This window comes from Scylla paramamosain, chromosome 6 (genome assembly GCF_035594125.1).
Source record: "Scylla paramamosain isolate STU-SP2022 chromosome 6, ASM3559412v1, whole genome shotgun sequence".
Lineage (NCBI taxonomy): Eukaryota > Metazoa > Arthropoda > Malacostraca > Decapoda > Portunidae > Scylla > Scylla paramamosain.
In genome coordinates this window covers 3570001-3593176 of record NC_087156.1, presented here as the reverse complement: position 1 = coordinate 3593176, position 23176 = coordinate 3570001, and the positions used below count along the sequence as shown (strand labels likewise).

The following is a 23176-nucleotide window of genomic DNA, read 5'->3' as shown; positions in this document are numbered from 1 at the left end:
TCAATTTTTTTTTCATTAACTTCTGCAACATTCGCGGTCTAAGACCTAATTTTCAATCTGTAGAACACCACCTCTCCTCTTCTAAACCTCATCTTCTTTTCCTTACTGAAACACAGGTGTCTGAGGCAACTGACAGTAGCCCCTTTTCTGTTCCCTCCTACTTTCTCTATCCTCATTTTCGATCCAAAGCTGGATGTTGCGTTTATGTGCGCAATGACTTAACCTGCTCTCGTGCCCACGCTCTTGAATCTTCCGAGTTTTCCACCATCTGGCTACGACTACAAGTCACTCTCAAACTAAATTTATCTGTGCTGTATACCTTTCACCTAACTCCTCTGACTATAAGAAATTCTTTGACTACTTAACTTCCAAAGTGGAGCACATTCTGACCCTCTTCCCTTTTGCAGAGATCTCCATTCTTGGAGACTTCAATGTTCACCACCAGCTTTGTCTTTCCTCTCCCTTCACTGACCATCCTGGTGAACTAGCCTTCAACTTTGCTATCCTCCATGACCTAGAGCAATTGGTGCAACACCCTACTCGTATTCCTGTCTTGGAGATACGCCCAACATTCTTGACCTTTTCCTGACCTCTAATCCTTCTGCTTATGCTGTCACCCTTTCTTCTCCATTGGACTCCTCCAATCACAATCTCATATCTGTATCTTGTCCTATTGCTCCAATCCCCCCTCAGGATCCCCCTAAGCGAAGGTGCCTCTGGCGTTTTGCCTCTGCTAGCTGGGGGAACCTGAGGAGGTATTTTGCTGATTTTCCTTTGAATGACTACTGCTTCCGTGTCAGAGACCCGTCTTTGTGTGCTGAGCGCATAACAGAGGTGATAGTGTCTGGCATGGAGGCGTACATTCCTCACTCTTTTTCTCGACCTAAACCTTCCAAACCTTGGTTTAACACAGCTTGTTCTCGTGCTATACATGATAGAGAGGTGGCCCACAAAAGGTATTTAAGCCTTCCATCACTAGAATCTCATGTAATTTATATTTCTTCCCGGAACCATGCCAAGTCTGTTCTCCAACTAGCCAAAAACTCCTTCATTAACAGAAGGTGTCAAAACCTTTCAAGATCTAACTCCCCTCGTAACTTCTGGCATCTAGCCAAAAATATCTCCAATAACTTTGTTTCTTCTTCTTTCCCTCCTTTATTTTAACCAGATGGCACCACTGCTATCACATCTATTTCTAAAGCTGAACTCTTCGCTCAAACCTTTGCTAAAAACTCTACCTTGGACGATTCTGGGCTTGTTCCTCCCTCTCCTCCACCCTCTGACTACTTCATGCCACATATTAAAATTCTTCGCAATGATGTTTTCCATGCCCTTGCTGGCCTAAATCCTCGGAAGGCTTATGGACCTGATGGGGTCCCTCCTATTGTTCTCCAAAACTGTGCCTCCGTGCTTGCACCTTGCCTAGTCAGACTCTTTCAGTCTGTCAACATCTACCTTTCCTTCTTGCTGGAAGTTTGCCTACATTCAGCCTGTTCCTAAAAAGGGTGACCGTTCTAATCCCTCAAACTACCGTCCTATTGCTTTAATTTCCTGCCTATTTAAAGTTTTTCAATGTATCCTCAACAGGCAAATTCTTAAACATCTATCACTTCACATCCTTCTATCTGATCGCCAGTATGGGTTCCGTCAAGGCCGCTCTACTGGTGATCTTCTGGCTTTCCTTACTGAGTCTTGGTCATCCTCTTTTAGAGATTTTGGTGAAACTTTTGCTGTTGCCTTGGACATATCAAAAGCTTTTGATAGAGTCTGGCACAAAGCTTTGATTTCCAAACTATCCTCCTACGGCTTCTATCCTTCTCTCTGTAACTTCATCTCAAGTTTCCTTTCTGACCGTTCTATTGCTGCTGTGTTAGACGGTCACTGTTCTTCTCCTAAATCTATTAACAGTGGTGTTCCTCAGGGTTCTGTCCTGTCACCCACTCTCTTCTTATTATTCATTAATGATCTAAACCAAACTTCTTGTCCTATCCACTCCTACGCTGATGATACCACCCTGCACTTTTCCACGTCTTTTCATAGATGTCCAACCCTTCAGGAAGTAAACATTTCACGCAGAGAAGCCACAGAACGCTTGACTTCTGATCTTTCTAAAATTTCTGATTGGGGCAGAGCAAACTTGGTATTGTTCAATGCCTCAAAAACTCAATTCCTCCATCTATCAACTCGACACAACCTTCCAGACAACTATCCCCTCTTCTTCAGTGACACTCAACTGTCCCCGTCTTCTACACTGAACATCCTCGGTCTGTCCTTTACTTATAATCTGAACTGGAAACTTCACATCTCATCTCTAGCTAAACCAGCTTCTATGAAGTTAGGTGTTCTGAGATGTCTCCGCCAGTTTTTGTAACCCCCAGCTGCTAACTCTGTACAAGGGCCTTATTCATCCATGTATTGAGTATGCTTCACATGTCTGGGGGGGTGTTCCACTCATACTGCTCTTCTAGACAGGGTGGAATCAAAAGCTTTTCGTCTCATCAACTCCTTTCCTCTAACTGACTGTCTTCAGCCTCTCTCTCATCGCCGCAATGTTGCATCTCTAGCTGTCTTCTACCACTATTTTCATGCTAACTGCTCTTCTGATATTGTTAACTGCATGCCTCCCCTCCTCCCGCGGCCTCGCTGCACAAGACTTTCTTGTTTCTCTCACCCCTATTCTGTCCACCTCTCTAACGCAAGAGTTAACCAGTATTCTCAATCATTCATCCCTTTCTCTGGTAAACTCTGGAACTCCCTGCCTGCTTCTGTATTTCCACCTTCCTATGAGTTGAATTCCATCAAGAGGGAGGTTTCAAGACACTTATCCTTCAGTTTTTGACTACAACTTTGGACCTTTTTATGGGACTGGCATTTCAGTGGGTATTTTTTTTTTATTGATGGTCCCGTTATTCCACCCATACTGCTTTCCGTTATTCCCCCATACAGCTTCATTATGCAATTCTTTAATATATGTGTATACTTGACACACAGTATTCGCTGAAGACTGTCAGCACGAGACCACAAAACTGAAGACAGTGCTTAAATACATCTACGGAATGCGGATAAATTGTTATTTAATATTGTGAATAAAAAACAAATACGTAAACGTTACAGAAACCAGCTGAAGAAACGCAATGCTGAAACGCGATGGTGCACAGGCAGAGTTCTTCTGGTGTCGCAGCTTGTTAGAGACTCGGCAAATCCAGTATCCTCGGTCCTTGTCAATCTTTCTTGCGTTTTTCTGATTCCGCATCGGCGTTCCGTGGAGAAGCACCTCCCCGCTGTGTGTGTCGCTTGTTTCTTCACCATAACGACACCACATGAACAGTGACCGATTACTTCACATTCATTGAAATCGTAGAAGTTCATGATAATCCGAAACTGAAATGATACAGATGACAATTACCAAGATTACTGATATTAGAAGTCCTGTGATTATCTTGAACGTCAGCGTCGGCTCGGCCACTTGAGGAGCGCTGTTCTGGTGGTCTTGTTTTTCTCTCGCCGAATGTTGCTGCTGTTCATGTTCGTTAGTTCCAAGAGAGTCACTGGTACGATGTTCTGGTGCTGCAGAACTCTTCGGCAACACCACGGGCGCGTTGTCACAAGACGATACAGTGCGTGGTGATGGGACTCCATTACTCTTGATGGCATCAGTGGAAGGCGCCGCTTCGTTCTCAGAGCTAAACCTGAAAGGTTTGGACCAGTTTGTTCTGTCAATAGGTGGGCCGTACATTTCTTCCACTAGTTTCTTGAGTCTGTACGGGGTTGGTTCAACGGGAGGTAGCAACCTGAAGTCAGGAGTAGGCGAAAGAAATTTAAAGCGGCTCATGGGGGGAGATGGTGGCGCCACGCTTTCGGGGGTGCGGGAGGTCTTCAGCTCTGCTCTCTCGAGCAGCAGTTGCAATAACTTGTTGCGATTCTTGGCCCGCAACTTCGGTCCCATGCCTCGTGAATGAAAAAAAAAAAAAAGAAAACAAAAGAAAAGAAAAGAATGACAGATATATCTGAAGGCATGTCGCATCAATGAGTAGTGGCAGTACTCGTGCACTGCGCTCCTCCCCGTGCACTGTGCACCCTTTCATTACTCATCATCCTCTCCTCCTACAACTTTAGTACAATCTTTATATTGTCCATTTTTTTTTTTTTTGATTTATCGCACCATTAAGTATCAATAAAACTGCGCTTTCAAATGATGACGGTGATGAGATTCTCACCGCTGGTCGCATCAGTGTCACTTGTGACTATACATAGACGTAAGTCCTATTCTGGGAGAGGATATTTTGTTGCACAGACAGCATGGGTGATGTTACCCGGGTGAAAGAATTCCATCGGGGCGCCGGTGACTTCCGCTCTTTTCCCTCAGGGACGCCTGATTCCTGCAGGCGTGTTATTCCGGCACAGGAGGTCGAGCGCTGCCGGGTGCTGGCAGCTGGCTCCTAAAATTTGCAGGTTGTGCAGGTATTACATTTCTTTAAAAGCTTGAATATTCTCCCTCCCTCCCTCTCTCTCTCTCTCTCTCTCTCTCTCTCTCTCTCTCTCTCTCTCTCTCTCTCTCTCTCAGGTAGTTAGGTTTATACATATTAATTAAGTTCTTGAATTTCACTGTGATCTTCTTACTGAGTACATCACGATTTGAAAAAAAAAAAGCCCAGAAATAAATAGCTATTGTCTCAAAATTATGGGTAGGTTAAGGTTACTCCCACAATACCCGTTGTGTATACGTGCCACGATGCATTGCCTCCTGCGCTACTCTGTCCTCCCACGTAGTGAGAAGGCAATGATGCTGTGTGTTGATGTGCGGATTGTACTGAATGCAGGGAAAACTAGCCAAGGGAGTTCAGAGAGAGAGAGAGAGAGAGAGAGAGAGAGAGAGAGAGAGAGAGAGAGAGAGAGAGAGAGAGAGAGAGAGAGGGTGGCTGTGTTGTTAATCTTCATTGTTAACACACGCCGATGCCTTTGAATGGACTTGTGACAACTGAATTTATAGGAGACAAAAGAACAATACGACATCAGTTCTCCTGAAGTAAAAGAAGACTGCAAGAATCGTATGAGAATAATGTCAATGTTTTAGATGAATGAAAAATCTGATTATATATATATATATATATATATATATATATATATATATATATATATATATATATATATATATATATATATATATATATATATATATATATTATATTATATATATTATATTATATATATTATATTATATTATATTATATATTATATATTATATTATTATATATATTATATTATATTATATATATATATATATATATATATATATATATATATATATATATATATATATATATATATATATATATATATATATATATAATTTTTTTTTATTATTATGATTATTATTATTTTTTTTTTATTATTATGATTATTATTATTATTATTTTTTCCAGAAGAGAAGTGACAGAATTTTATGTCGGATATAGTATCGATGTTTCAAAAGAAGAAGAAGAAGAAGAAGAAGAAGACTACGAAGAAGACTACGAAGACTACGAAGAAGAAGACTACGAAGACTACGAAGAAGACTACGAAGAAGAAGAAGACTACGAAGAGGAAGACTACGAAGAAGAAGAAGAAGACTACGAAGAAGAAGCAGAAGAGGAAGAAGACAGCAACAACAACAACAACAACAACAACAATAAAAACAACTCACTGCAGTCGAGGAAGCTTATGCATATAGACGCCTGAGAGAGCTCACTCCACACCAACAGTACTACAGTTAGGTGGCCGTCAAGAGGCTTCACCTACAAACAGCCACACACCACCATTATTCATCATTACACACTCCAATTCCACATTTCTCACACAGCGGACGAAGGAAGGTGAGTTTCATTCCCCACGTTCGTAATTCGCTTAATGAAAGATGCTGTTTGGAAAGTGTTCGCATTATTATTAAATTCACATCAGATTAAGTTGGATTTTAGGCCCGTATTCGGAAAAGCTCTCTCTCTCTCTCTACGACTATTTTCAAAGGCCTCGGAGATAATCTGCCGGGTTCTTAATAGAATTTCTCCTGTCAATAATGTAGAAATCTTGTTAATCTGCCACTAGAACCATAAGAAAACACCCTTATAAAACCCGTGTAATTTAAAATAAGAGCCTGTTTTGAAAGTCACCGAGGTGCAGCCAGAAGTGTTTCACCATATGTCCTTATAATGACGAGGCTGAGAAATGGATGGATATGCGAGTGTGAAATGGGTGATTAAGTGACTGTGAACTGGATGGTTATGAATGTGAAATGAATGGTTAGGAGTGTGATGGATCGTTAAGCGACTGAAATGGATGGTTACGTGAGTCTGAAATGGATGGTTATGTTAGTATGAAAGAGATGCTTGAGTGAGTGTGAAGTGGATGGTTATGAGTGTGAAGTGGATGGTTGTGGATGTGAAGTGGATGGTTATGGGTGGGAAGTGGATGGTTATGGGTGTGAAGTGGATGGTTATGAGTGTGAAGTGGATGGTTGTGGATGTGAAGTGGATGGTTATGGGTGTGAAGTGGATGGTTATGGGTGTGAAGTGGATGGTTATGGGTGTGAAGTGGATGGTTGTGGGTGTGAAGTGGATGGTTGTGGGTGTGAAGTGGATGGTTGTGGATGTGAAGTGGATGGTTATGGGTGTGAAGTGGATGGTTATGAGTGTGAAGTGGATGGTTGTGGATGTGAAGTGGATGGTTATGGGTGTGAAGTGGATGGTTATGGGTGTGAAGTGGATGGTTATGGGTGTGAAGTGGATGGTTATGAGTGTGAAGTGGATGGTTATGAGTGTGAAGTGGATGGTTGTAGGTATGAAGTGGATGGTTATGGGTGTGAAGTGGATGGTTATGGGTGTGAAGTGGATGGTTGTGGGTGTGAAGTGGATGGTTATGGGTGTGAAGTGGATGGTTGTGGGTGTGAAGTGGATGATTATGAGTGTGAAGTGGATGGTTATGGGTGTGAAGTGGATGGTTATGGGTGTGAAGTGGATGGTTATGGGTGTGAAGTGGATGGTTATGGGTGTGAAGTGGATAGTTACTTGTGTGAATTGGATGGTTACTGACAATTCCGTATTGGTGACCCACTGGCCCATACGTCGAAACATTTTTGACACTTATTTCTAAACGCCACATAAATGATTAATTGTCTTTCCTCCCATGCGCGTTCCTCTTCCAGTGACAGCGTAGAACAGTCTTTTGAACGCTCACTAGAATTATGACATCACTCTTGAGGGTCCTTGAAACTGTCAGTATGGCTTGCTAAAAGTAATTGAGGTGAGACAATAAAAGATTTGTTTGTGAATCCAGTTCATTGTGTCGGTACTGTTTCGTATTCGTCTCGGTGAATCATGTGGTCTGGTGCTTCATTGTTTGGTTCGGGTTGAGCTATCACTGTTGGGTCAGTCTACTGAATCGGTGACCAGTCTTCAGAAACGCTTCGCTCTCTCACCACAACTATTTTCAAAGGTCACAGAGGTGATTAGGCGGATTCTTAAGAGTGTTACTACTGTTAATGATGTAGAAATGTTGTTAATTTATCATTAGAAACATAAAAACAGTCTGAAAAAACCCGTGTCACTTTAATTAGAGCTTATTCAAAGCAATCAAGGTGGGGCAAAAGTGTTTCAGAATATGGTCTCTCTCTCTCTCTCTCTCTCTCTACAAAGTTGCCAGCGCCACCAACATGGTACAAACTTCCCCACAGTGGTGCTGGCCAAATGTTTGGGTACTATTTGTTCCATGCTCAATTTATTTCCAAACTTAAGCCATTTGCTCTCGGGAAGAAGTTATTCTCCGGCTGAATTTCTCCTACTTCTCCTCCTGCGTAATTTTTCATGTTCGCCTCTTCCTCCATCCATCACTAATGACTAAAAGGTCTTAGACGTGGAAAAGACTCCCTCCTCAAAGTTCCATAATTAATGCTGGGTGTGAGAGCAAGAGTGGAGTCGAGTACCCATTCCCTCCATCACAGGTATGCAGATGACGCCACAACAGCCACCAAGGGACGAGGTGGTCTGGCTTTCATTAGCGGGCAACACTATTCACGAGGTTATTTATGTATTCACGGCACGACATTTCATAGCATTATAATACATGGCTCAGATTAATTACCTATGGACGCGCTATGCAATCAACGCATCAATTTATTAGAGCACTATAAAGTTTGGCAAAGGTTATCCCGGTGTGAGTCGCTATCAGTGAGAGTGCAAGGCTGGATTAAAACACATCAGTTTACAGCGAGAGGAACAGTGAAGGTGCATCCCATTAGCATCAAGGACCGTGTAATCATCACCAGGTACGCTTTCTTGACTTAATTTTACCATTAGCGTAATCACTCAAGTAGATGACACGGAGAGACAGGAAAGGAAAAGAACACCGTGGATTAAGAACCTGACAGAAGCAGAAGACAAAGTTCAGGAGAAGAGGACACGGCCAGAACAGATAAAAAGACTGAATAAAGTGGAGAGACAGGAAAAAGAGCATCGTGCACTGGGAGGCAGACCGAAGCAGTAGACAAAGCTGAAGAGAAGTGAACACAGGCAAGATAACAGATAACAGATGGATGACTAGACACGCGGAATGGATACTAAGGGATGGTAGAAGAGGACATGGCACACTGAGTAACTGAGAACTGAATGGAGTGAAGAGATATAAAAAAAAAAAAAAAAAAAAAATTTGCTGCGGCGCCCTGGAACAGACGGGCAGCCGACAGAGGTGAGTAGAGAAGGCTGGAGGAGGGCCTTTTTCCTGCAGTAGAATCGTAGATAATGAAGACGATGATGATTACAAAACTGATGGAGTGGATTGTCAAGAGTGAGTCAGTAGAAGTAGCATCACCAAGTACACTTCCAAGGCATCAGTAGAAGTAATATCAGTAGAAGTAACATCAGCAGTAGTAGCAGTGGAAGTAACATAAAGCAAAGTAGAAGAAGCATCAGTAGAAAGAGCATCAGCAAGTACACTTCTAAGGCATAAGCATAAGTAGCATCAACAGTAGCATCAATAGTAGCATCAGCAGAAGTAGCATCCACAGAATTGCGTACCTGACAAGAGACCAACACCCCCAATAGCCTCCCAGCAGCTTCCACCTTACCACGGGAGGTGGCGGTGGCGGGGATGGGGAGGGACTGTCTCACACCACCTTTCCGTCGCCGCCATGCAGGAAGGCCTCCTCGAGTCTCTGTCCACCGCAGTTCATCACATTTCTTGTCCAGTCATCGAAAGACACGTGCCACCCTGTCCTGCATCGTCGCACAAAATAATCACTCAGTTTCGAGATTTTTTTTGCAGAAGAGTGATTTTTGTAACTGTTGTCTCCACCATCGTCGTCCGTTACTTCTCTCTCTCTCTCTCTCTCTTTTTTTTTTTTTCTTTCGGGCGACGGATTTGAAGGTCTCTCCGAGGGGGTGTATCTGGACACATCAAAAGTTTACAAGATTGATGCCGCGGACTGCCTCCCTCAACCATTACTCTCGCAGGGTGGCAGTCGCGGCCATTTGTTTCAAACTTTTTCCGTTCATGTTGTTGTTGTTGTCCTCCTACGTACACTCAACATAAATTAATTGGAGATACGAGCTTTTAAGGTTTTGCACACACACACACACACACACACACACACACACACACACACACACACACACACACACACACACACACACAATCCACGCATTTCATAACGTACTGATCAATTACTGAAATACCCGATGGCAGGCTTCTTGGGATTTATGAATATATATCCAATGCAGCAAAAAAAAACTTGCAAATTAAAGTGAAACAACGATAGGATATTACGATAGGATAGTATTGCATATGATGAAGTAGAAAAGTATAGAACCTTACGGTGAAGAGCTAAACGGCATATGAACGATAGAATATAGGTAATATACGATCAGTCATGCTGTGGTGCTTGAAAGAATAAGAGTTAAATTTTGAAGTACGTCTCCTTTAGATTGACCACACAACGTATTGAGAGAGAGAGAGAGAGAGAGAGAGAGAGAGAGAGAGAGAGAGAGAGAGAGAGAGAGAGAGAGAGAGAGAGAGAGAGAGAGAGAGAGAGAGAGAGAGAGAGAGAGAGAGAGAGAGGCTGCAATAGATAAACGGAGCAGACAGAAGAGCAAGTCACCTTACAGTCAAGCGGGGCGCGGGAACAAGTACTGGTATAAAACTGTGGCTTTGGAGGAGTAGATCAAGTGATAGAGGCGAGATTAAAGTGACCTTTGATACCCCTGTGTGTCACTCGCTTTGTGTGTGTTGATCCCACCGATTAATTGGAGAATTACGTCATGCAGGGGCAGACCGGATCCCTCCCCGCGCTGCTTTGAACCGGCGAAAAAAAAAAAAAAAAAAAAAAAAATGGACCTACATGTTGCAACGGTTCAGACTTGACGAGCGGGACTGGGCGGGTCAGAGGCAGTGCATTGCTACTCTTCCGAGCCAAAAAAAGGGTTATGAGCTTGATTATATATAGTTCACGGCAGTTTTTCAGAGGAAGATGTAGCGCTCTCCTCCTGCTGGAAACCCTTTTCAGTTTCATTTGAACTTGCTGTTAGGCACTGTGATGTTTCGCTTTTCTAATCATCAATGTACCACAAATCTCTGCAGTAAAGGGCAGCAATAGGGACCATGTAGAGCTGTATGTGTCAGTCAAAACTCAGGATATCTGGATTCCTCAACCAAAACTCAGGATATCAGGATTCCTCAGCCAAAACTCAGGATATCAGGATTCCTCAACCAAAACTCAGGATATCAGGATTCCTCAGCCAAAACTCAGGATATCTGGATACCTCAGCCAAAACTCAGGATATCTGGATTCCTCAACCAAAACTCAGGATACCAAGATTCCTCAACCAAAACTCAGGATATCTGGATACCTCAGCCAAAACTCAGGATATCTGGATACCTCAGCCAAAACTCAGGATATCTGGATTCCTCAACCAAAACTCAGGATATCAGGATTCCTCAACCAAAACCCAAACATCTAGGTGGGCAGTTCCCTTAGAATGTTACACAACGTCACACACTGGAAGGAGTCAGACGCAATTCACATGAAAACCTTTGTCAGTGGTCAAGAAAACAAGTTCATCTCATGTCCAGTGCCGCGAGTGTCCTCCAGCCCTGTGCGTATCTCTAAACACTTTGCATAATCTGTATGTAAAGAGGGAAGCTGAGAAGTTTCCCCCTCCCCCCTCAGATCAGCACACCAAGCTGTCGTCTTACATGCTGTTAATATCATTATTCGGTAATTTTCAAAACTTTAAAAAACAAATTTCAACAAAATGCATTATTCCAGTACTGAAGAGGAACACCAATAGCAACAACTAAAAGACATCAGCATAAATCAAGAGCTTAAAATATACCCATAATTACGAGAACTTAATGATCAAGGCTAAACAACAACAACAACAACAACAACAACAACAACAATGAGGCAACCTAACCCACCTCCACTCCAGTGCCTTCCCTCCCCACCCCCCCTCTCTCCCCAGCCCCGCAGCCCCCGTCACCTATTTTCCTTTTGTCTGGCTGCGTGTTGTTTTAGGCCAACCCTTATTTTGCGCGGGGCGGGGCACGCGGACTGGGAGAGGAAAAGGAGGAAAGCCAAGTCTGAATAACAAAGGAGCGGCAACAAAAGAGAAATATCCTTGAAAATAATAAGGTACACTGGAAGAGAAGAGAGGGCAGAGGCATTCCTTCTGCCCCCAACGCTAACGGATACACCTCCTCCTCCTCCTCCTCCTCCTCCTCCTCCTCCTGCTAAAATTATTACGTTTCTATTTGCACAGTTGGAGCCGCGCCAGAGGTTTGAGAAGCAAAGAGCGGCACGCCGGTGTGGTGCCGCTGCAAAGAGTGTGGACGACAAAGTTACGGGGAACAATATCAATCCATTTTTTTTTCTTTTTTACTGAGATGTGTCCATGTTCCTTTCAGTCCCGTCAGTAGGTCAGGACCGGGAGGAGCACGAGGAGAAGAAAAAGATGTTGCCAGGCTAGTCGAGCATGAAACGCAGGGATCGACGTTAAGAACAATAATTATCAATCTATTTTTTCTCTGATAGTTGTCAATGAGTCAAGTTAAGTAAGGAAGGCAGGGATCATGAGAGCTAAAAAAGAATAATATCAACTTTTCTGGTAGACGTTCCCGAGTCAGTTACGTAAGGAAAGCAGGCATGAAGAGTTACAAAGAACGATATCAATCTAATTTTTCTGATAATGTTCCCTGGTCAGTCAAGTAAGGAGAGAGAGAGAGAGAGAGAGAGAGAGAGAGAGAGAGAGAGAGAGAGAGAGAGAGAGAGAGAGAGAGAGAGAGAGAGAGAGAGAGAGAGAGAGAGAGAGAGAGAGAGAGAGAGAGAGAGAGAGAGAGAATCAGCAGCGTAAATAAACAAAAACAATATCGATCTAATTTTCGGTGATAAATGTATTAATGTCACACTCATCTGTAGTTCAGAAATGAGACTACGAGAGAAAAAAAAAAAGTTCCATTTGTTGAGATAAGGAGCCTAGGGGTCTATTACGCACCGTTACGTTTCTGTTCGTGTACTTAATAATGTGTGACGAACATCTGAGGTGATATGTAGCAATAGGAATGTTGCGTAGCTGGAGCTGGCCAGCGTGAACAAATTGAAGCTTTTGCGCCGGGATGTTTTAGCATGCATTCCCGACTATGTTGACGCCATGTCTCGTCTCTTAAGGAACCCCAGATATCCTGATTTCTGACCGACACATCCAACTCTACAGACCGAACTTGTTTTGGCTGACATCTTGCTAACAAAACGTTCCTGTTCCTATAAGTCAGGGCCGGGGGTCAAGTTTACGAAAGACGATACTGGGAGGAGGGCGGGGATGCAGATGGCTCTCTTCATATTTTTAGTGGAGAAAATACTGACAGTGTGATAGAGGCTGTGGACAGATGGCGTTTGATTTGATTTTTTTTTTTTGTAGATATCTATTTTCTTTGTTAGATAACTGTTTCCTGTGTGAGGACGATACAACAAGTGACTGAACAGGATCGGGTGCAGAATTATAATACGTACAAGCGGCTTTTCAAATACCGAGGTGTTCGTTACGAGGGTTGCTGTCTCCAAGGCAATACAAATAAACCTCTACTTAACGACTGGACATTCAGCATTGGTTTGAACGTTGTACTTGGTCCAATAACAAAAGAATGATAATTATGGTAACAATAATAACAGCCATAATAATAATAATAAACACACATGGTCACTACAAGATCATTATTGAAACTAAAAATAAAAGATGGGACTTCAAAATTTTTGAGGTGATATGCGTGTTCTTGTTCACACACACACACACACACACACACACACACACACACACACACACAAACACTAAAGAAATAAAATAAATAAATAAAAAATAAAATGGTGTCTTTGAGTTTTTTAGATCATAGAAGTTATCTTACCGGAAAAAAAGAGAAAAGAAAAAAAAAACCTTGCTTCTAAACTAGTTAGGAATTTTAGAGCAACACAGGGAGACAACAAATGATTAATAAGGAAGGTAATTTGTCAAGATACAGGAGAGAGAGAGAGAGAGAGAGAGAGAGAGAGAGAGAGAGAGAGAGAGAGAGAGAGAGAGAGAGAGATGAGAGAGAGAGAGAGAGAGAGAGAGAGAGAGAGAGAGAGAGAGAGAGAGAGAGAGAGAGATAAGTTGGACACATTCAGTCACTCGAAGGAAAAGAAACATCCGGGACAAATTACACTCCGACCAAGATCATAACGTCAATAAGAGAGAGAAAAAAAAGGGAGGGTATCATAACTTTTTGGTGCGGCGTATTGGAGGCTTTTTGTGAGAGGGAAGACCCGTGTAATATCCCGATGTGGTTTGTGTGAGGGAGGGAACGCCCGCCTGCCCTGTAGTGCGATGGCCTGTGTGTGTGTGTGTGGTGTGTGTGTGTGTGTGTGTGTGTGTGTGTGTGTGTGTGTGTGTGTGGTGTGTGTGTGTGTGTGTTACTAAGCATCTCAGCAAATGTGTTTGTAATGGCGGGAGTCCATAACTATATGCAAATTGGTCTGAGACGAGAGAGAGAGAGAGAGAGAGAGAGAGAGAGAGAGAGAGAGAGAGAGAGAGAGAGAGAGAGAGAGAGAGAGAGAGAGAGAGAGAGAGTAGGTCAGTTGGTTGAAAGAAGTCGAATAAGGAGTGTGAAAAACAATGGATGGTGACGCAGCCTTTCTTGCCGCGGCGTGACCTGGTTGAATGATTAATTGGCAACTAGGACAGTGAATTACTTATACCGTGTGACATGGACGCCTCGCCTCGTGTGTTGAGTGTGGCGGGTCCAGGGCACAAACAGGGGGCGCCAGAATCCCGCTCATTACCTTGCCCAATGCCTCGCTCAGTATCTCGTTCAGTGCCTCCTACTCAGTGCCTTAATCAGCGCCCTGCTCAGTGCCTAGCTCAGTGTCCACCTCAGTTCCTTAATAGCTCGCTTGGTCTGTGCTTTTACTCAGTACGCCTCTTCGTGCTTCACTCAATGTCTCGCTCGGAGTTTCGCTCAGTGCCTCGTTCAGTACTCTACTCAGTGTCCTGTTCATTGCCTCGCTCAGAGTCCCGCTCAGTGTCCTGCTCACTACGCACAGCGCCTCGCCCGCCAGCTGGTCGGTGCTAGAAAGCAAACAGATACTTCGTTTGTATTTTAAAAGCCGGTGCTTCAACGCTCATCAAAAATTGTTGGCGTTAAGTCAACTTAATCAGTTCTGTTGACACTGCCATTACCAATTTTAATTCGAAAGTCTGAAACTCAAAAACATAACGCGAGCTATAATGAAAGTTGTGAACGTTTTTTGTTTGTGCATATTTATCAAACGTTTGACAGATGAGCGTACGAACGCGCTCAAAGCAGACGAAATAAAAACGACCTCCGCCAAACCCCACAATTCAAATGAATTAATCACTCTCGATCCGTTACTGATCCACGCGGCCAACACCAACCAGGGAAATTGAATGTGCGCACTTCTTTTACACACACACACACACACACACACACACGGGGGACAGTGAGAGGTTCGTGCAGGCGCGCACTGATGACGGCGTCTTTCTGGCTCAAGGCCGAAGCACGACTGAAATAAAATTAACAATGTGTCAAAGGTCGTTGTCTGTATTCATGTTAGCTCTAAAAAACGCGTCACTTACATTACTCTGAGCCGGGCCAGGCGGGGCGGTGTGGGACGCAGGTGTTAATGATGTCCCGTGCACCCGGTAACCTCTCGGGCGGCGACGCATCCCATGACCGCCGGAGCGTGGCGTGCGTTTCATTATAACTCTGTCACGAAGAGAGTTCCTGGACTTGTGGACAGGAAACCCTTTAAAGTTCTATCACGAAAAGGTAATGAAAAATTCAGAATTCTATTTAACTGGAAAAAAGAAAAGAAAAAAAAGTTCCATTAAAGGAGGTATTATTCCCTGAGGAACCTTGTCGTGTACGAAATTGTAGCACTTATTCAGAGGCTCGTAGTGGTGGTGGTGGTTGTTTCTTACACACTGTGGACAGGAAGGGAATAAGTTTTGGTTTAGTAATTTAATGCGAGGATCAATAACACTAAATAACATTAACTATACACTGACAAAAAAAAAAAAAAAAAAAGATTATATATATATATATATATATATATATATATATATATATATATATATATATATATATATATATATATATATATATATATATAAATATATATATATATATATATATATATATATATATATATATATATATATATATATATATATATATATATATATATATATATATATATATATATATATATTATATATATATATATATATATATATATATATATATATATATGTATAAGCTCGCTAGTAAAATAAATTCAGACTTTTAATTTTATCTGAAGGAGGGTTACGACTCAGGAAGTGACGAACCCACAAACTTGCAGGCCCCCGAGGAGGAAGTGTGTGTGTGTGTGTGTGTGTGTGTGTGTGTGTGTGTGTGTGTGTGTGTGTGTGTGTGTGTGTGTGTGTGTGTGTGTGTGTGTGTGTGTGTGTGTGTGTGTGTGTGTGCGCGTGCGCGCAAGTAACTACGAGAAAATATAGAGCTAACTTTCCTCTAACTTGTTCTAACTTTGGCTTCCCCTTCCACGTGAATCCCCGCAACCTGCCACAAGCCTCCGCCGGCCGCCCTTGCCCATTTACGTATGCTCCGGGCACAGATTCCTGGGAGGCGGGTGACGCTGGGGATGGGGAGAAGCAAGAGCGAGGGAGCAGTGGGGAAGAATGACGAAAAACGGGGAAGGGTGAGGGAACACAGGGGACGGAGAAAGGATAAAGGGAGGGGGAAAGTGCCACAGGGGAACAGAGAGGCTAGAGTGAGGAGGAAAAGACTACGGGAGAAGGATGAAAGACCACGGGGGAGAAATGACAGGCCAAGGGGAGATAGAGGGACTTTGGAAGCCTTGCTGATGTATTAGACTAAGGCCCGTATTCAGTAACCCTTTCCTCTCTCACAACAACTATTTTTCAAGACCAAAGAGATGATTAGCCGTGTTCTCTAGAGTGTTTCTCCCGTTAATACTGCAAAAATCTTGTAAATCTATCACTAGAATCGTAAAAGTACACTCTAAGACCCGTGTAACTTCAATTATAGCCTTTTAAACGTAGTGGAGGTGCGGCCAGAAGCGTTTAAAAATGGTATTAGGGTGGGCAGACCAGGAGGGGGAAGGCTCAAGAGAAGGGTGAGAGCAGTGGGGTATAGTGTGAGGGACCAGGATGACAGGACCACAGGGGAGAGGAGCAGGGAGAGCAGGGAGTGGAGGTGCTCTCACTTTTCCATAACAAGTGAAGGGCGCAAGTGTCCTCCCGTTAATTCAACACGATGCGTCTACTTAACTGACTCGGAAAGGACACGGAGGGGAATTTCATGTTAATTCCTCCCCAAACAAAGGTAGGCGTCCCTCGTTCGCCCTCTTGCCTTTTTATTCGTCTATTCATTTATTCCAACTCTCCGGGAACTGTTCCGAGCTTAGCAGTGTGTGGGAGAACGCTGGGGAACTGTGCGCCAGTGAAAAAAGAAAAGAGATAGAAAAAGAGGGACGGGACAGAGATTCAACAGAGCCGTACATTACACTTTTCTCTTCCTTAATAATGTGACTGATTCTTTCTACCCTAGCAATACATCTACATAGTGTCGTTCTATCGTGTCAAGGACGGGTGAGGATGCAAATATAGAAAAAAAAGGTACAAAAAAAAAAAAGCAAATTAATTTCGCCCCTTCCAAAATGTTACAGAAGGTTTAAAAAAAAAAAAGAAAAAAAGTTGCCCTATTTCTGTAGTTCAGGTGTCTCGATACTTCTCTCTTGAAACAGTTTAAGTCACAGGAAGAAGGAAACAGAACAGGTGGGAACGGTGCTGCCCTGAAACGTGACACAATGAAGAACCCCCTTCTTAATTCTAATATAGTACTACGACGACGACGACGACGACGACGAGGAGGAGGAGGAGGAGGAGGAGGAGGAGGAGGAGGAGGGAGAAAAGAACAGGAGGAGTTATTCTCTATTCATATTCTTCTCCTCCTCCTCCTCACTCGTATGTCTGGGTACCTTCAACCGCTGCCGGGCCAACACACTCTGAACACAATGGATTCTGTACGTATGTCAGACAAAAAAAAAAAAAAAGAAAAAAAAAAAAAATGGGGATCTGATTCGAACTGCGTATAATCCTCCATGTGACAATTTTGTTTCTTAATCCTAGAGCTGAAGTATAAACTCAATGAAGTAAAAAAATAAATAAATAAAAATAAAAAAGTCATTCAATTCTGCACGAAATTCATTAAAACGAAAACGAGATGAGGACAGCATTGGTGAAGAGGATGATGATGGTGATGATGATGATGATGATGATGATGAGTAGGAAGAGGAGGAGGAGAAAGAGAATTATGAAGGATTACAAAGGAATATATGTAGCAACAGACTCCCAGGTCCTTGCTAGGCTGCTTGACTACACTACTCTACACTACTTACTGGCATTACGGGAAGGAGAAGGAGGAGGAGGAGGAGGAAAAAGATAAGGAAGACGAACATCAAGAGTAAGAGAAGGAAGGAGGAGGAAGAGAAGAAAGATAAGGAAGACGAACATCAAGAGTAAGAGAAGGAAGAAGATAAAAGAGAAGAAAGAAGAGGAAGAGGAAGAGAAAGAAGACGAAAACCAGGAGGTCGAGGAGGAAAAAGACGAAAACGAAGAGGAAGAGGAAGACGAAGATGAAAACGAAGCGGAAGAGGAGGAAGATGACAGAGGAAGATGAAGATGAAGAACACGAAGACGAAGAGAGGGAGGAGGAGGAGGAGGAGGAGGAGGAGGAGGAATACAAAGGAAAGCCAAACAGCAACAGACCTTTTGGTGCTTGCAAGGCTGTTTGGTAACTACTTCTAACTAGCTACAAGGAAGAGAGGCAGGAAACCACAGCAGGAGGAGGAGGAGGAGGAGGAGGAGGAGGAGGAGGAGGAGGAGGAGGAGGAGGAGGAGGAAGACGAAGAGGAAGAGGAGGAAAGAGAAAAAAAGCTTACCATTAAATCATCAGAGAGAGAGAGAGAGAGAGAGAGAGAGAGAGAGAGAGAGAGAGAGAGAGAGAGAGAGAGAAAAATGTGGCGTGTCCTTGGGCTGTCTTCAGGAGAGAGCGAGGCGTCTTCACTACCATGCCAGCAGGAAGGGAGGGAAGCCGCCACCGCCACCACCACCACCACCACCCACAAGATAACTAGGCGGCGGCAATGCATCACTCACGCCAAGAACTCTCTGATCGTTCATTTGAGGTCATTTCCACACACTCACACACACAGAGAGAGAGAGAGAGAGAGAGAGAGAGAGAGAGAGAGAGAGAGGGGTGGCAGTGTCTTTAGTAATGCACGTATATCAACATTAAAGGAAGCACGTGTCATATTTGCGCTGGTAAGTTTTCATAGTGTATTTAATCTGATGCCTGATTGGAGGAGGAGGAGGAGGAGGAGGAGGAGGAGGAGGAGGAGGAGGAGGAAGGAAAAGGGAAACAAGAAGAAAAATAATAATAATAATGATAATAATAATAATAATAATAATAATAATAATAATAATAATAATAATATTAATAGTAATAATAATAATAATAGCAACAAGAAGAAAAGAAGAAAAGAGAAGCGGAAGAAAAAAGAAAAAAAAAAGAAAAAGAAAAAAGATGAAAAAAAAGAAGAAGCAGAAGAAAAAGAAGCAGAAGCAGAAGCAGAAGAAGAAGAAGAAGAAGAAGAAGAAGACAAATAACCGCTGAGAAATACTGGTGTCAGCGAAGGTTCCCAGGGCGCCGTAAACAAAATGATGGCGACACTTCAGGGGCGGGAGGCAGACGAACCGCCCCGGATTTTCCTGTCGATATAGTATAATGATCATAGCGGACACCCGTGAAGGTTTACGAATTTCTTGCATATTTGTCACTCGAATTTCATGGAGGTGACGGGTGCTACTGTTGCTGTGGCCTGTGTGAATGCTGGCGGCGTCCTGCATGCAACGTGTGTGTGTGTGTGTGTGTGTGTGTGTGTGTGTGTGTGTGTGTGTGTGTGTGTGTGTGTGTGTGTGTGTAACTCCTTTATTCCTGACGCTTTTTTTTTTGTCTATTTTGTCTCAACTTTTAAGAGTATGATGGCAAAGTGATCTGCGTGGAGGTGGTGGTGGTGGTGGTGGTGGTGGGTGCGGTGACATGGGTCGATATTACTCCTGGAATGAAAGTGGTCATCAGCTTCGTCACCCGCCACGTAACAACCTACAGGAGCTGCTAGTCATCCCTATATCCACCCTCCCCACTCACCGTCCCTCAGTCCGCGTCCCATCAGTCACATCCCGCCCCGTCACCGCCAGCCAAACAAAACCCTGGCAATGATAACTATGACAAGGCAGTAATGATAAGCAACAATGGCACAGACAGTGATAATTAGCCTCTCGTGTGCAGTCCCGCCACATCCTTGTTCCCTACTGCCTGTTTCTAGTCCCTTTCAGGCCGCCGCCGCTCGCCCCAGCAGCCTCCGAGCCTAATTGCCCAGCGTCCAGCCTGCCCGTCCCACACAACACCATCGCCGGCCAGTAGTGCAACACCAGCAAAAAGTGGTGTTGATCGCTAATTGGTGTCTGACCCAGGGCGAGGCAGCGAGAGTGTTCATTTGCAGATTAACCTTTTTACTCCAGAGCCATTTAGGCAGCATGCTATTTGCCTTTTTGTGGCGTTGTTTGTGCGCCGGTGAGCAGCGACCATAAATCCCGGTGAAGGAACGGCCGCAGTTTCAAGAGGAAAGAAATGTAATGGTTCATGTCGGGGATAAATTTGGCAGCACCAGTGTTACCAAGCCTCGCGGGACGCCTTCACTCACTCAGTCATCGCCAGATATCGTTACTAAACCGAGCCTTGTAAACTTATTCGATCAGAAAGGAGGAAGGTGATTCATTAATGCCTATGTAATAATTTATCAATATTAATCCCATGAAAACAATAACTTGACTACCAAATGAGAGAGCAGCCAAGAAGCAGCGAGGAAAGGAATCGTGAACCTTCTGATCTTCACTTACAAGGATTCACGGCATAGCTTGTTTAGTCAAGGTCAAGTCAGGCTTATGAATCACAGGTGGCACATTACATCAATCATCACACCAACCATGCCCACGCCGCCAACACCACCTAACCTAATCCGTCCAACCACACCGATCACCACACCAGCCATGTCCGCGCCGCCGCCACCACCACGATGCAGGACCCGAGAATGCAGCAGACTTTCTTCGATGGTCTCTTAGCCTAGAACAGGTCGTGTGAGTGTCAGACGCTTTGTTAGGGACCAATACCACGTGAATACCTAGGAACTTACAGCCTCTGCTGGTAAATGCCACACTATCTCGGCGACAGTAAATGACACGAAGACTGTTTAACGAGCCAATGTTCACCACGAGAGTTTACGCCGGACATATCATTTGTGGTTCACCTTCATTAAATACCGTAAATAATGAAGATAAAAACCACATTTCACTTTATCCTTTGCACCAAGACGTGTGTTTATCTATTTTCCGTATAAAGGAAGTTGATAAAGCGAAAAAAAAAAAAAGTGGTGCTTCCCAAAAGTGAGTAGAAAACGAATGCAGTTGGGTTGTTCACAAATACTCAAAAAAGCTGGCGTACATGGGAGCACACCAGTTCTAATTCCATACCGATTTGCTGCTCAGGTAATGTTCGTTAACACTCACCTGTCAGCTCGGATTTTGCAGGAGCCTCGCCAGCCTTCCTCTTGCGGCTCTTCCCTTGAAGTGACTTAATTAGCAGGCTACCGCAGTCCTCAGCTTCCCTGACTGACGGTTTGCCGGCACTACTTGACCCACTCATCTAGATGGCAGCAGTGACGCGCAGGAGTACCAACCTATGGGAGAGGAAGACGCCATTAAGGAAAGTACTGAGGTTACACAGTGATGAGGCAGTGGTGAGGTGTAAAGGCAATGTCACACGAGCAGTGGGCAAGTGTAGTGGTTCAATATAAGAATGAAGTATGCCTGGAAACTGATCATGTACACGTGCGGAACTGAAGCGCTATTCTTCCTCGAGTAGTTTCGTCAACGATACGAAACTCCAACCGAACCACGCTCGTTACGGAAAGTGCAGAGAAGCTTGCTCGACCACCACACTCGCTCACTGATCGTGTGATAAGGCCTTTAATGTTATGAAACGGAAGGAACAGAAGACTCGCACCCCTCCGTGCAGACCTTTAGGTGCCTTACTGTCTAGGAAATTTTTTTTTTAACTGTACCAGGCCAAGGAAAGAAGGAGGGATGGAGGCAGTTTCCCCGTGGACTGGTGCATAAAAATATAAAAAAAGTCAAGGTTTGGGGAAGCGAACGTGAAACTTTGTTGATGAATGTGGTCCGTATTCCAGTAAAATACCCAGTGAGGATCGAGCAAGGGAAAGAATTCGGGAGCTTGTGGAAAAAAAGCAGTGGCACGTCAATGAGCCGCCAGTCAAGAGTTATGGTGTTGGTGAAACAGGCGTGGGGAGAAGCACATCAACCTTATGCACTCCCTTCCTCTGCGTTAGGTTTGGGCTGTCCGTCAATCGCAACCTCTAAGTCCTCTGATTTGATGACAATCTTACATTACGCAGTTTGATTCTTGGGAGATGAGAGGAATAAAGATTACTAAGGGGACACGCCAAGCACAACGACTATGTAACGTTACTGGACTGCTGCCCGTGACTACTTATTAGGCATGTACGCCACACCGCCTCTTCCTTCCACCATCTCCCACGCATTTTTCCTGAGTAGTTTTCTCTTACCCCTGTTACCATTTTATTAATATATAATAGGCCTAAACGTCTTGAATAAATAAAGGAAAAAGAAAAGAAAAACCACAAAGGTTTCTGTTCCCCCCGCCTGCCCCGCCGCCCACCCCCAGCTCGCCCTGCCACCCCCTAGCTTGCCGCGCCACACCACAGCCAACCCCTCCGTCTCCCTGCTTGCCCCGCCACCCTCCAGCTTGTCCCGCCGCCCCCCAGCGCGCCCCTCCGTCCCCGAGCCAGCCTCGCATCACCCTAGCTAACCCCTAGCCCACTCTGCCGCCCTCCAGCCCGTCCCGCTGCCCCCCCAGCCTGCCCCGTCGCCCCAAAGACTGCCCCTCGGCCCCCCAACCCGCCCTTCTGCCACGCGCGTCCCGCGGGTCGCCACTGACACCTTGAATTGGAGTTGCTGGAGTGGAGACCAAACTTTTGCAAGACTTATATAAGAAGTTCAGATTAGAAATATTAATGTAATGTACGCGCTCCCGCGACGTTAATTAAGGTATATAATAGATTTTCCACTTCATACTGTAAACCTCAATAATTTGGTCCAATTAGGCCTTTCAGTCCCACTTATAATAATCTTTTTGGTTTGTCCTCGCTTGAAACGAAGTCTTACAGTGCAATGTTGTTCTTAGCCTGTCCAGTTCTTATTGTCTTACTTCCCATTCACACTTCATGCTCCATACTCACTGGCAGAAGAAGGATGAACAGTAAGTCGGCAGAAGGGAGACGAGGAAGACGAGGAAGGAGGGAGACGAGACAGGCCAAAGGGGAGATGGAATGACTGTATAGATGATTTGAGAGAGAGTTGTGTGTAAAGGAGGCAGAAGACAGAGACTTATGGAAAAAAAAGGACGAAAGAAGCATTGGAATAGA

The 23176-nt window shown here is 44.0% G+C and overlaps 1 long non-coding RNA gene across 4 annotated transcripts in view; it reads right to left on the bottom strand.

Moving 5' to 3' along the window:
• LOC135101219 (uncharacterized) overlaps positions 1-23176 on the bottom strand; it is a 201177-nt gene that overhangs the window by 31271 nt on the left and 146730 nt on the right. For all 4 annotated transcript variants that reach the window (XR_010269160.1, XR_010269159.1, XR_010269162.1 and 1 more), the window contains one exon: positions 21222-21391. This is a non-coding gene — a long non-coding RNA (uncharacterized LOC135101219). The remainder of the gene's footprint in view (positions 1-21221; positions 21392-23176) is intronic.